Genomic DNA, 13,747 nt, shown 5'->3' with positions numbered 1-13,747 from the left:
CCTTCTTAGCTACTTCAGTAGCGACTACGTATTCGACTTTCATAGTGGAGTCTGCAATGCGTCCTTACTTGATGCTTTGCCACACTATAGCCCCTCCATTCAGAGTGAACACTGACCTCGATGTCGATTTACGAGAATCTCTATCGGTCTGAAAGTCAGAGTTTGTGTATCCTGTAAGGATCAAATCCTTATCTCCATACAAGCATGTAGTTCCTCATTCTCCGAAGATACTTAAGGATTGTCTTGACCGCCGTCCAGTGATCTAATTCTAGATTTGACTGATAACGACTAATAATCCCTACTACATAGCAAATGTCAGGTCTGGTACACAACATTTCATACATTAAGCTTTCAACAGCTGAAGCATAGGGAATCTGTCTCATCTTCTCAACCTCTTGAGGTATCTTAGGAAATCGATCCTAAGACAAAACGATTCCATGCCTAAAGAGTAACAAACCCCTTTTGGAATCTTGTATCCTGTACCTGATCAACATTTGATCGATATACGATGCCTGAGACCAGGCTAACCTCTTGTTCTTATAATCTCGAATGATTTAGATCCGTAGAACATACTGTGCCTCACCCAAATCTTTCATTTGGAACTGGGCAGCTAGCCACTTTTTAATGTCAGTCAGAAACCCTACATCATTCCCAATGAGTAGGATATCATCCACATAAAGTACCAGGAAAGCTATTGAGCTGTTGATGATCTTTTTATATACACAAGCTCATCAACATTCTAATCAAAGCCAAACGACTTGACCGTACTATCAAATATAATGTTCCACGATCTAAACGCTTGTTTCAGCCCATAAATGGACCTATTAAGCTTGTAAACTCTTTGCTCTTGATTTGGAACTACGAACCCCTCTGGTTGAGTCATGTAGATGATCTTCTCAAGATTACCATTAAGAAAGACAGTCTTGACGTCCATCTGCCATATCTCATAATCATAAAATATGGCTATGGACAGGAGTATTCTGATAGACTTGAGCATGACAACAGGTGATAAAGTTTCCTCATAGTCAACTCCCTCAACCTGGGTATAACCCTTTGCCATGAGTCTAGCCTTAAAGGTTTGCACCTTTCCATCGACACCTCGCTTTTGTTTATAGATCCACTTACACCCTATAGGTCTTACCCCATCAGGCAGATCCATAAACTTCTAGACATTATTGAAGTACATAGACTCTATCTCCTAGTTCATGGCTTTAATCCATTCATCCTTGTCAACATCCTCCATAGTTTTCTTAAAAGACAATGGACCCTTGACTCTATCATTAGAAATGACGTTCTGGGCTTCAGTCAAACCCATGCAGCAATCCGGTGGGTTCATAACCCTCTCACTACATCAAGGCAAACTAAACTCTTAAGCTGGTTAACTAGATGTACCTACATCAACAACTCTTGTTGATCTATCGGCCTGTTCAACAACTCCTGTTGAACCCTCAGTAGTCTCAGTTTCACTAGAAATCTCAAGTAAAACGAGCTTACTTCATAGAAGTATCCACCCCTCGTTTCCTTGGGGTAGCCTACAAAGAGGCAAACTTTCGAACGCGGTTCCAACTTCTTTGGGTTAGTCACAAGCACATGTGTCGGACACCCCCAAATCCTGAAGTGGCGTAAACTACCTTTATGGCCTTTCCACAACTCAAAAGGTGCTTCAGAAACACTCTTCGAGGGAACATTGCTCAGAATGTAGCAAGCACTCTCTACTGCAAAACCCCAAAATAAGTCTGGAAGATGAGCATAACTCATCGTAGACCGAATCATGTCCAACAAGATTCTATTTCTCCTTTCTGATACACCATTTTGCTGAGGTGTACCTGAGGCCGAGAGTTAAGACGTAATTCTATGTTCTATCATATAGTTCTGGAATTGGAGGTTCATATACTCTCCACCAAGATCAGATCATATTGTTTTTTATCTTCTTAACTAACAAGTTTTCAACTTCAGCCATATACTCCTTGAACTTGTCAAGGGCTTCTATAACGCAAGTTTTATCTTAGACAATGATGCACGCAAGGTTCAAGCTCATGTCCCCGTTACCAGTTCCCCAGCAACGGCGCCATAAACTTGTAACGCAAGTTTTGAGGGATTCTATTTTATGCGTTGATGCAAATATGCGATACTACTTCTAAATATGCGTTAATTATGAATATTCTTATAGTATGTCTTGCGTTGTCACAAGTTTCTTTACGTTGGAACCAAGTGTAATTCCACCGCAAGTTTCTCTATGTAATCCAAGGTCGAACACAGGGACTGTTTTCGGTTATTGTGGTATGTTCATGGTATATGCGACCAAGTTTTTCAATCTTTAAAGAATGTTTGTACAAGTATATAAAATTTCGGTAAAGTAAAGGAAAGCACTAAAATGTGATAATAAAATAAGTGCAGTAAACCTAAGCTAGATGATACGAGATTCAGGCTTCATGATGCAAGATGCTGGGGTCCAGGCTGGCTGTAAAGGTTGTGCAAAGAGCATGGAATGCGGCGGAAGGTCTTATGTACAAATAGAAAGAGGAAGATAACTAATATAAACAACGCAAGTTTCTTATTGCATTGAAGTTATAAGTACAGTTCCACTTTTCTCTTGGTGTACACCTCTCAGTGATCGACCGCACTCCCACTTGTCTGTTGTGAATCAGAGATGAACGTAATGAATGCAAAGTTACTTCCATGTTTGGAAGTACTACTTGCTTTAGTTAATGCATTCTTCTAACCTTCTCTCGATAGGTCAGAATGGAATCTTCACTTCTGCTCTCACAGGTGAAGATATCGTCTAGCATGCTTTAGCTAAACGCAGTTATCTCTTTAACACAAGTTAAGTACTCGTTTAATTCATATTAACTACCAGGGGATTAAGAAGACATCATGGAGAAAGTGGTTCACGGAGGAACAGAAGTAAACAGAAAATGGAATATGAAAGCAATTGAAACATTTAATATATCTATTAAGTGTTTGATACATGGTGTGTGAATGAAGAGACAAAGAAAGTGAAATACAATGATGAAAAGAGATAGAACAGATACAAACAAATGCCAACATCTTGGCACCGATTCGAGTGGAGATCTGCTTCCCGGATTGGATGGATCAGATGGATGGATGAGCTTCCCTCTCAGGCTTGCTCAATTGGTAACAGGGTTCTCAACACAGAGCTTCTCTGCAGGTATTCGGCAGAATAGAACTAAGACTCACCTCTCGTCCTTGTCTCGTCTTCTTCTGGGATTTCTTCAATTAAGCACTTAGCTCAGCCTTTTCTCTCAACACTTTAGCAGCAATTAGCCCCGTATTTAGTAGCATAAGTTTTCTCTGAAATCTATGGGGTATTTATAGGTGAAGATCTTTGACTCTTGGTTGTGGACCCCACTTCTTGTTACGAAAATTTTGAAGATAGAGGGATATTATTCCTTCTGTTATGCAATCAGGCCGTCAAATTTGCACAACGGTTAGTTGTACATGTGTCGCAATCCTCCGCCTTTGCATTGCTTAGCTGCATCTTTCGATGGGGTGCTCGCATGCGGCGTTGTTTTTATTACCGCATGTAGTTGAAAACTCAGCTCGGGATCGACTGTCGCATTGTGCCGTCATTGCGTTAATCGTCTCTTCATTATTGATTAACAGGCGCAATGTGATAGAGATGCGTTAATCATCCTCTATTAAGCCATGAGCGCAAGCGGTGACTTGGTTTTCCTGCAAAACAGAGAAAACATATCCTCTTCTACCATCTTGTCAATGTTAGTGGGTGTAATTGCGATAATTTATTGTATTTCTGAGCTAATTTTCATACAATCAACGCATATTCCTTCACTTTTGGCCACAATATCTAGATAAGGCAGAAATAACTTGTATTTCTACAAGTTATCAGCTTCAGACTTACGTTGCATTAGGTAGAGATACCCATACCTTGAATAATCATCTATGAAATATTTATACCCACCTTGAGCCCTAACACTCACCGGACCACAGATGTCTGAATGTACAAGCTCTGAGGCTTCCTTGGCTCTATAACCTTTTCCAGTAAAAGGTCGTTAGGTCATCTTGCCTTCGAAGCATGATTCACACACCAACAAAGAGTTTTCTTACCTTTAGAAGTCCACTTTTCACCAACTGCTCAATCCTATTGAGGTTGATGTGACCTAACCTTAAATGCCAAAGATGGGCATATTCCTTAGTAGAAACCTTTAGTCTTTTAGCTGTTGTTTCCATACTGAACATTTCAGTGTTAAACAAGGCTTTTATGACTAATGACCTTAGTACAGATAAGTTACATTCTATTGAACTAAAACCAATCTCCATTCCATTCTTGAAACTAAACACTTTATTCTCAGGAAAGGAGATGGTATAACCTTGTTCAATGAGATAAGAAACCGAGATTAAGTTCTTCTTGATATGAGGAACTACAAAAACATTATCCAGTAACAGATGATGTTCCTTGTCCAAAAACAACTTCATCCTGCCTACAGCAACAGCTGAAAAAACCTCACCATACCGACTCGAAGAGTCATCTCTCCCTGTGGAAACATTTGCCAAGAATTGAATCCTTTGTAAGAGGAACTAATGTGATTAGTAGCACTTGAATCTAGGATCCAGGCAGAATCATCATTCTCTACTAAACATGTCTCCAAGACTAATAAATCAGATTTACTATCTTTAGTCATCCTCCTCTTTTGGAGAGCAGTGGGATCAGTATCAGAACCTAAATAAGCTCAAAGTTCCATTTCAGAGAACATTTCTCTTTTATGAACTTCAACAGAGTCAGCAACAATTGCTTTCTCATTCTGGAGTTTAACTTGGGAACTGACACTACTGGTTTTGTCATCCATCCTTTTGTGCTCGAAAAGTAAGAACTGACGTTCAAACAATTCTTACTACAAGTCCATGATCTTGCATGCAATGACCATGTTCTCAACCTTTTTGGCCAAAAAATCAGGTATGCTAGCCAATATATGAAGTTAGGCCAATGAATGCTTCATCCACACCTCATATGCATTAGGAACACTTCGCGATGCATCAAGGGTCTGGACTTGAGGGCATTCCTCAACCATGACAAACTCGAGGTCGTTTACCATGAAATACGTTTTACAAGACTCTTTCCACTGTATGTAACCGGTCAAATTAGAGGCATTAAACGGAAATACAAACACATTGCTAAAAACAAAAACACATTGACCTGTGTTAGGTTTTAGCAAATACCCGTTGACAAAACATACAACATCCAATAAGGTTTAGCAAATCTAACATGAATCCCAGGTGACATCTAGTTTCACAATGACGCTTCAAAGGCTTAGGACCAAAGCCGTCGAAGGGTGGTCAACTGTCCCTCCTCTGAATTGAGACATTCTCACCAAACATTAATACCAGAAGAACTCTTACTCCTATAACGACTAGCCATCATTGATTTGGTCAGGAAATCATTAATTTACTTAACAATTTCTCGTAAGTGTGACCCGTCATTTTAGGCCTTAGAGTTCCGCCCCAAGCAGCTAATCTGAAGGGAAAAAATCCGATTGAGGCAAAAACTAAAGTGACCATATCTATTTTTGGAGTTCACCTTGATCTTGACCAACTCATAAAACCCATTTGAAAAGGGACGCTCCCAGGGTGCCACAAAGGAGTACAGAATCATCTCACAGTGCAAACCAATGACAGAGACCGTAGGACGTGTTGAAGCACACCGTTCACCCACTTAATATAAATACTCTCTCCGTTCATCTTGATATTGACTCATGCAAACACCATCTGCAAAGGAATGCTCCCAAGGCACCACAAGGCCAAGCATGAATCTCACGGTGTGAACATTCAGGGAAAAACGTGAGTGGAATCATTGACATATCACATACATCTTTTCCTCCCATTGAGTATTTTATAACCTAGGATTTAGTTTACTTAGAAAAACACAGCTAAGGATTTTAACTAAGTGACTTTTTAGGTTTGCTCAAGAGTAACATTTACCTTGGATAGTTAAAACAACTTTTGATCATCGTCCATTAAACTCTTTAACGGAGTCTTTGACCAACTGTCGCATGCTTACAGAAAATCTATCTAATTCACCTTTCTAGGTAGGTTCCTAGGTAGGGGTATTCCATTTCATCAGCTTAAGTACTCCAGCCTAGACAGAACCCGCCTTAGACAAAAGGTCCCTTATAGATAGATTTAATACAATTTTAATCTTTTATGCCAATCAATTTAATCCTATTAAACCATTTAAAAAGATTAAACTAGGTTACTAATCCCATTAGAACCTTGAACTTAGGTCTATCTCAATCCAATTTTAAAACCCTTTTAAAACATGAGTTCACCCTAAGTCCGCATGCAACTCTTTCTTATCGATTTTAGTTCTAATTTCTATTATAACACTTATAACAGAAACAACCAAAACCAATCACAATGCAAAGCTAACACATATAAGGCATTCATAACATTTATAAACAACCTAAGTGTCATGCTCCATGCATTGTTCATTCATTGCTACCTTTTTATATAACACTTATACAAAACAGCAACGAACCAAGCAATACATGCTTTCATTCACCCTTATACTATAACGCTTATAATATAAAGATGATGCATGAATATACTTACTGCATGCATAAATATAACTCTTATATTTTTATGATGCATGTGCATGCTCTCTTGTAATTTCATCATGTCATATTATAACACTTATAATACATGATGCATGAATAATTGCACAACCTAAGGTGGGTTTCAAAACTATATGTCAAACACTTTGCCATATAAACCACATACATTTAATGTATATTAAACAAAAGTTGATGAATCAGAAAAAATTGCCTCAAATCCTAAAAAAACTAAAGCTAACTATTACAAAAACAAGGAGTCTCTGGTTCAAATAGGCGAACCGGGTCTTGAACCGTCCGGTCGAAGTCCGCATCTCCACTGATCGTGTACCAAAACCCAAGCGATCTTCTACACGAAAGAGTAAACGCTTTAGTCAATCATTTACATATGCTTCCAGAGCTAAATGATTGTTTAGCAACGATTGTGTAACTTTTACCGTGCGATGAAGCATGAGGTATACGATCGCGCAGCGCACTTCGCAATGCAAACCTTATACGATTACCTAAATGACAACAATGCGGTGAAGTACTATCATCTAAATGATTGTTGAGCGAGCGCCTAAGTATCGTATACCGCGTGATCATGTAGTTAGAAACTATGCTATCGTTTAGCGCACGCGTCCTTTTCTAAACGATGAGCATCAAATGCTCTCACTCGATCGTTACCTCTAGCATCTACGTGATCAGGCAACCAACGCTATGGGATAGAGTAAACACTTCACCCCATCGTTTAGCATTAGCTAAATGATCATTTAGTAAATACTACACGATCGTATAGAAAAATCTACACGATCGTTTAGCCAAATCCCAACGATCGTTTACTCTCGGCTACATGACACGACCAACTCTTAGTCTTCTTCTTTGCTGAGAATCGCATCTCCATGCTTCGAAACTTCATCATGAATGACTCGACTAACTTAAACACTTTGAATTACAAACTCAATTACATGTTAATTATGCCCAAAAACACAAGGGGCCTTACAAATTAACACTTTGTAATTTAAAGAAAGCTTTAAATAGAGGCAATTAACCCGTAAAAATTCATCAACGTCATCGAAAAACGCATTTAACAATTAAACGCAATGCAGAAAACCAACCACGACTGTAAAAGAAGTCCAAAACAGAAGTGAAATTTAGAATATCAGAACAACCTGGCTCTTATACCAATTAAAGGAAATCGGACATAAGAATTTCCATAAGCAGCGGAATGATCGTTCTATATTTTATTCGTATTTGAACATACTCAATTACAGCACACAAACGGAAACTAACTGGTCATGCAACATACGAAATTACAGCATGTTTTTCATAAGATCAAGGGAATGAATAAACATACCTTTGAAGACTCATCTTCAAACACCATTGATCTCGAACACTCGTACAATCAGCAAGATAACAATCACGAACGTTTGAACACTTCAACCACAACACTGCACGATCACAGCGACCACGAACTTAATGATCTCTCAGATCACGAACACAGGAACGGCCTCCAAAAACCTCGACTATGTCGAGTTGAGTACGACAACACCACAATGGCTACCTTGGTATTCTCAATGTTTGAATCCAGAAGTGTGGGCTCTGTGTGGACTTGATTAGAGGAAGAGACCGAAGGAAGAACAATCGTGTAAACGATTGAGCAAATGGGAGATGATAGAGGTCTATCGTATAGACGATGCCCAATCGATTAACAAATGCTATGTGATCGTTTAGCTAAAGGCCAACTGAGTGAACTATCGTATAGTATCACTCCACAATCATTTAGTCTCTTTTCAGCTATCGTTTAGTGAATCTAATCCACTTGACAGCCAATCCATGAGAACTTGCCGAGAATAGACACTTTCACTTCAACTACTAAATTTAGGAAAACATTTTTTCTTTTATCTCACGGTTACCATGAAACCACCAATAACCTCCCACTCAATATGGAATTCACTTCTACCCGATTTAAGGTTAGTAGATGGGTTGTTTTCTTAAGCACTAATATCTTGTCTTGAACAATGGGACTTTGCCCTCTCATAGAATGGAGGGTTATGATTTATAAGCTGAACTATAATCAACTGTTCACTTGATGATCAGTAGAAGCTTAAGGTGCAAGATGTATTTACAAGGGTAAAATAGTAATCTTTAACCCAGTTGTAAATACGAACAACCTGTGAAGGATTGACTTATCGATTATGGTTAAAATAGACAGAAATACAACTACAGTGAGGAGAGTGCAACTATCAAGCTATAGTGGAATATCTTGGTAGTTAACGAATAGTGATTAGTTCGGTTTAAAGAGTTTAACCAATTAATTACAAGTCGTTGAAGCTCATGATTTGTAGATTCATAAGGTCCCTCTACTAGCTCGTAAATTTGGATTAGTAAATTGAGTAATCTTGATAAGATTCAAAATTAGGGTTTAGAATTTGAAATGTTCAAATTCAATTAGGATTTCTATTTATTGTATTCGATACAAATAAAATGTTTAATTTTATCGAAATTAAAGAAAATTGGAGAAACAATTAATGTTTAAAATATGATTTAAATATTAATTTTATTATGATGGAATTATTTACTTATTAATTTAATATTAGATATTAAATTAACAACCTTAATTAAAATGTTTAATTAAGTAGTTTTATTTAAAATTAATTAATTGAATTGTTTTTTTTATAAAACTAATAAATGAAATTAAATGTTTAAATTGAAAAAATCATTTTGGAAATCATTTTTTGAAAAAATCTTTTGAAAAAATCTTTTTTGAAAGTGGATCTTTCCAAAAGTTGGAAATCTCCACTATGATTTAACTACCTTATCGACTCAACTCCATTTTTTCCATGAAGTAGGAGTTGCCCTTCATGCAAGCCATGAATTTGCATGGTGAAAGTTCTGTAAATTGAAGTGTTGAGATGAATAATGATTCATGCTTACAAGTGAAGGAGTAATCTAACAAGCAACGGAATAAATCAGAATCAATAATGTAACGACCCGACCCCCTAGGACTTAGGTTAGGCCGTTACTAAAATAAATACATGCATAGGATTTGAAATGATGCTCAGTTATGTTGAAATAAATGCTAAATAGACAAGAGGAGTTTAAAAGCCATTTATTAAATGCAATTGTTAAAACAATAATAGGGTACCCATAATTCGTAAAGACTATTAAAAGTATAAAAAAAACAATCCTTAATAATAAGTTTCAAATAGTAAAACTAAACATTAAGGGAAAAATAAGGACTCTAAATTTCATGATGCGGAAGCGTAAAAACTAGTCCCAGTGGCACGATCACGAATTCCGTTGCGCCATCGTCGATGTATGTATCTCTACCCTTACCTGAAACAGCAACATAAGAAAGAATGAGTATGAAATACTCAGTAAGTAACCCTATTACTGGGGTCAGGCTAGGCATCTATGTCCTCTAAATGCCTACCCCTAGTGGAACATATAAACTGCTCTAGTCCTTATGGAACACATATATACATGAAAAACTTATTTCTATCCTACTGTAGTCGAGTATGTCCACTACCTCTAGTAAGTCCCGTAGGACCTACAACCTCTGGTGAATCCCGAAGGAAACACAATCTCTTACATACGCATGGTTATGCATACACCTCTTTTGTATACACATAAACCCACTTAATGTGTACCTCTTTTGTACACATGGTTATGTATACACCTCTTCCGTATACACACAACCCACTAAAGGTGTACCTCTTTCGTACACCTAGTTAAGTATACACCTCTTTCGTATACACCTAACCTACTAAGTATGTACTTCTTTCGTACATCTAATTATGTATACACCTTTTTCATATACACATAATCCATTGAGTATGTACCTCTTTCGTACACCCCAGACCCTCTCTATAAATGTAGGGATGCGTACCTCTTTCGTACACATGGTTGGGCAGACATCTCTTTCGTATACACAAAACCCACTGAGTATGTACCTCTTTCGTACACCCCAGTACCCTCTAGGTATGTATCACTTTCATACACATCAGCCCTAATACATCTCTTTCATGTACTAGTGCCCTTGGACGTGCATTACTTTCATGCAGTCACATAGTCTAGAAAGGAAAGGAGATTTTATCTAACTTCATATGACATATAACATTCATCTAATCATAAATCCTCTAAAATCTCCTCATCGTCAACCTCACGTTAATTACCTCAACATACATATTTAATCTAGTTTTAAATGAATCAACTGTAGCACATCACTTTCATGCACTAAATCATGTAAACAATGCAGTAGTCGGGATTTCGTAATATATATCATACAGTCTACGCATTCTCATAATAAATCGCATAACTAAATAAATTCGCAAATGTCTAATGCTTATCTAGCTTTAAGGCACTCCAATAGAAGTGCTACTTAACTCATAATTTAAGGGTCATGCTCAATCAACATTTACTATAACTCATAAAATTCCAAATCAAGCTTAAACGTAATGATATTCTGATATATTACCACATGCTCATATATCCTTCATAAGCAGTCCATCCAACCTCTAAACAATCAAAATTATTCAAAGAAAAACTGCTACAGGATCCTCAATGTTAAATCTACAGTGTATCGTTAGGCACAAAAGCGATTCCAGTAGTAAGATTACTTACCTCAAAGTAAATCTAAATTAGTTCAAGCAAGCCTGTCCCTTCCTTGCCAATCAAAGCCTTGAAGTGTCTTAACAAAATTTCCCCCCAAATTGGTCTTAAACTTCAAACTTGGTGGGCCACCTCAAAATCCTCCCAAATCTTGATTTTAGAATCCCAGCATTATGGGTTAATCAAACCATACCAAAATCTTAGTTAACAATAAATCTTCTTACCCGGAGTAGTACTCTATAAAGCCGTTGTTGTTGCTTATTGCTTTCTAGTCTACTACAATCTTTCTTTCTTTATACACACTCGCAAATCTTCTTACGAAAACCTTTTCTATAAACCCGTTTTCTAAAACCATTTTCCCTCAAACGGGATTGGAGGTTGCAAGAGGCACTCGGTGTGCCATCGGCCGTCCGTATTCGAGTTGGCTGACTTGTTCGTGAGCGGGAACAAGTGCCGCACAATCGCTAAGAGAAGCTTCCGAAAGAGCGATTGTGACAGTTGGTATCAAACTTCGGAAAAACACTTACCCAACCAATCTCAACACTCAAAATCAACAAAACGATGGCGAACGAAAGAAAGGTCTGGCGGCGCGTGGTTTCCGGCGGCATTGCGACGAACAATGGCCAAAAGAAGTCTGCGTGTCTGGTGGCTAGGCTTCGAATCTGCTACTGCACCACAGATCTGGTGGCTGGAAGACGATCGGTGACTATACGAATGGAGAAAAGGCATGGAAGGGACGACGTGACGACGAACAGCAGCGACCCACGGGCGAACGAGTGGTACTCCGATTGTAACGACGAGCGCCAGCGACCCATGGGCGCGAGCGACACTTCGACAGTGACGACGAGCAGCGGCGATCCACGGGCGAACAAGTGGCAGTGAGGGAGGCGACGGCGAGGTCGGTTTGGGTAGTGAGGGTGGCGGCGGCGACAGGAGGAAGAAGTTTGGGAAGAAGGGTTTTTTTTTCTTTTGTGTGGGGAGAAAGGAAGGGCTTCTTTTTATTTTAAATAATAATCATAATAATAATAATAACTAAAAAGGAAATAATATAATTACATTTAAATCATTTCCTCAATCCACTTTATACTATTTATTTCCTTTCCTTTTTAAAAGAAAATTAATTCCTGTCATTAATTTTCAAATTAAATTTCAAAATTGAATAATTTTCACGTCAACACTTAAATTCCCACACTTATACTTCAAATCCAAAATTTCAAAAATATCCTCCAATAACAAAATTATTGAAATCATATAAAAAGTGAAAATTCGGGGTGTTACAAATAAGCACTCTCACTACTCTTAATTTGAGTTTTAAACATGCTAATCAAAAGAAGTTCAAAGAGGGTTTGAAGCAAAACTTAATTTTGAAGACTTGATCCACGAATTCAACAAAATCACTTAAAGATTGAGCTTGAAACTTCAACAAGACTACCACCAAGATCTTCTCTACAAAACTCAAGAAGGAATATGTGGTGGAAATACTCAAATCTAGTTGAATTAGAGGGAATTTTGGTGGTTTGTGAGGTTTCTAGAATTCCTTAAGTTTTTCCAGAAATTTTATCTCAAATCCATGCATGTAGACACATTATATAACATGTTTTCATGCAAGGAGAGTGACTTGCACGGAGGGCAACTCCTACTTGGAGCTGATTACAAATTGGAGGTGGAATTGGGTGACAAACCACCCAATAAATGCTTAGTGAATTTTCCCCGAAAATTAAAAAAATCCACTAACCCTAAAATCAATTTCAATTTTAAAACTAAAATTGATTTAATAATAGTTTTATATAATTAATTCAAACTTAATAATTAATAAACTAATTTCAGTTTTTTTAATTAAAATTTATTAATTTAATATCTTAATATTAAATTGATAAAATACAAATTCCACCAATATGATTTAATTTCATATTTAAATTATAATTTAAATATTAATTGATTCTCCCATTTCATTTAATTTCAACTAAATTAAATGTTTTATACTTGTATCAAATACAATAAATTGAAAACCTTAATAATCGAATTTGAACATTTCAAATTCATAACCCTAATTCCAAAATTCATCTAATTTAATACTCAATTTTTTATTCCAATTTATGAGCCAGTAGAGGGACCTAATGGACTTACAGATCATAAGCTCCAATGATTTGTAATTAATCAATTAAACTCTTTAAACCGAATTAATTACTATTTGTTATCAAGGCACACCACTATAGCTCGATAGTTACACTCTCCTTGCTGTAGATATATTTATGTCCATTTCGACCATAATCAGTAAGTCGATCCTTCACAGGTCGATCGTATTTACAGTTGGGTCAAAATTACCGGTTTACCCCTGTAAATGCATCTTGCACCTTAAGCTCCCACTGACCCTCTATTGAACAACTGATTTGTAATACCATTTATAAATCATATCCCTCTCTACTAAGAGAGGGTGGGACCCTGTTGTTCAAGACTAGGCATTAGTGCTTAAAAGAACAATCTATCTGTTAACCCTAAATCGGGTAGGAGCGAATTCCATCTTGCATAGCTATGTCCCCAGTTATTTACCCGATCTTATCCCAAAATTG

At 37.3% G+C, this 13,747-nt stretch overlaps 1 long non-coding RNA gene across 1 annotated transcript; it reads right to left on the bottom strand.

Moving 5' to 3' along the window:
- Positions 1 to 9,650: 9,650 nt before the first annotated feature.
- LOC150035510 (uncharacterized) lies at positions 9,651 to 11,780 on the bottom strand. Its single transcript, XR_016530283.1, has 3 exons — positions 11,705 to 11,780; positions 11,190 to 11,327; positions 9,651 to 9,902 (listed from the first exon to the last, which is right to left on the bottom strand). It is a non-coding gene; the product is annotated as an uncharacterized LOC150035510 (long non-coding RNA).
- Positions 11,781 to 13,747: the final 1,967 nt, after the last annotated feature.

The sequence above is a fragment of the Benincasa hispida genome, chromosome 6, assembly GCF_027475165.1.
Source record: "Benincasa hispida cultivar pf3 chromosome 6, pf3_genome.v1.1, whole genome shotgun sequence".
NCBI classification, from domain to species: domain Eukaryota; kingdom Viridiplantae; phylum Streptophyta; class Magnoliopsida; order Cucurbitales; family Cucurbitaceae; genus Benincasa; species Benincasa hispida.
Note: the sequence above shows the minus strand (reverse complement) of the source record. Positions and strands in the feature narration are given on the sequence as shown.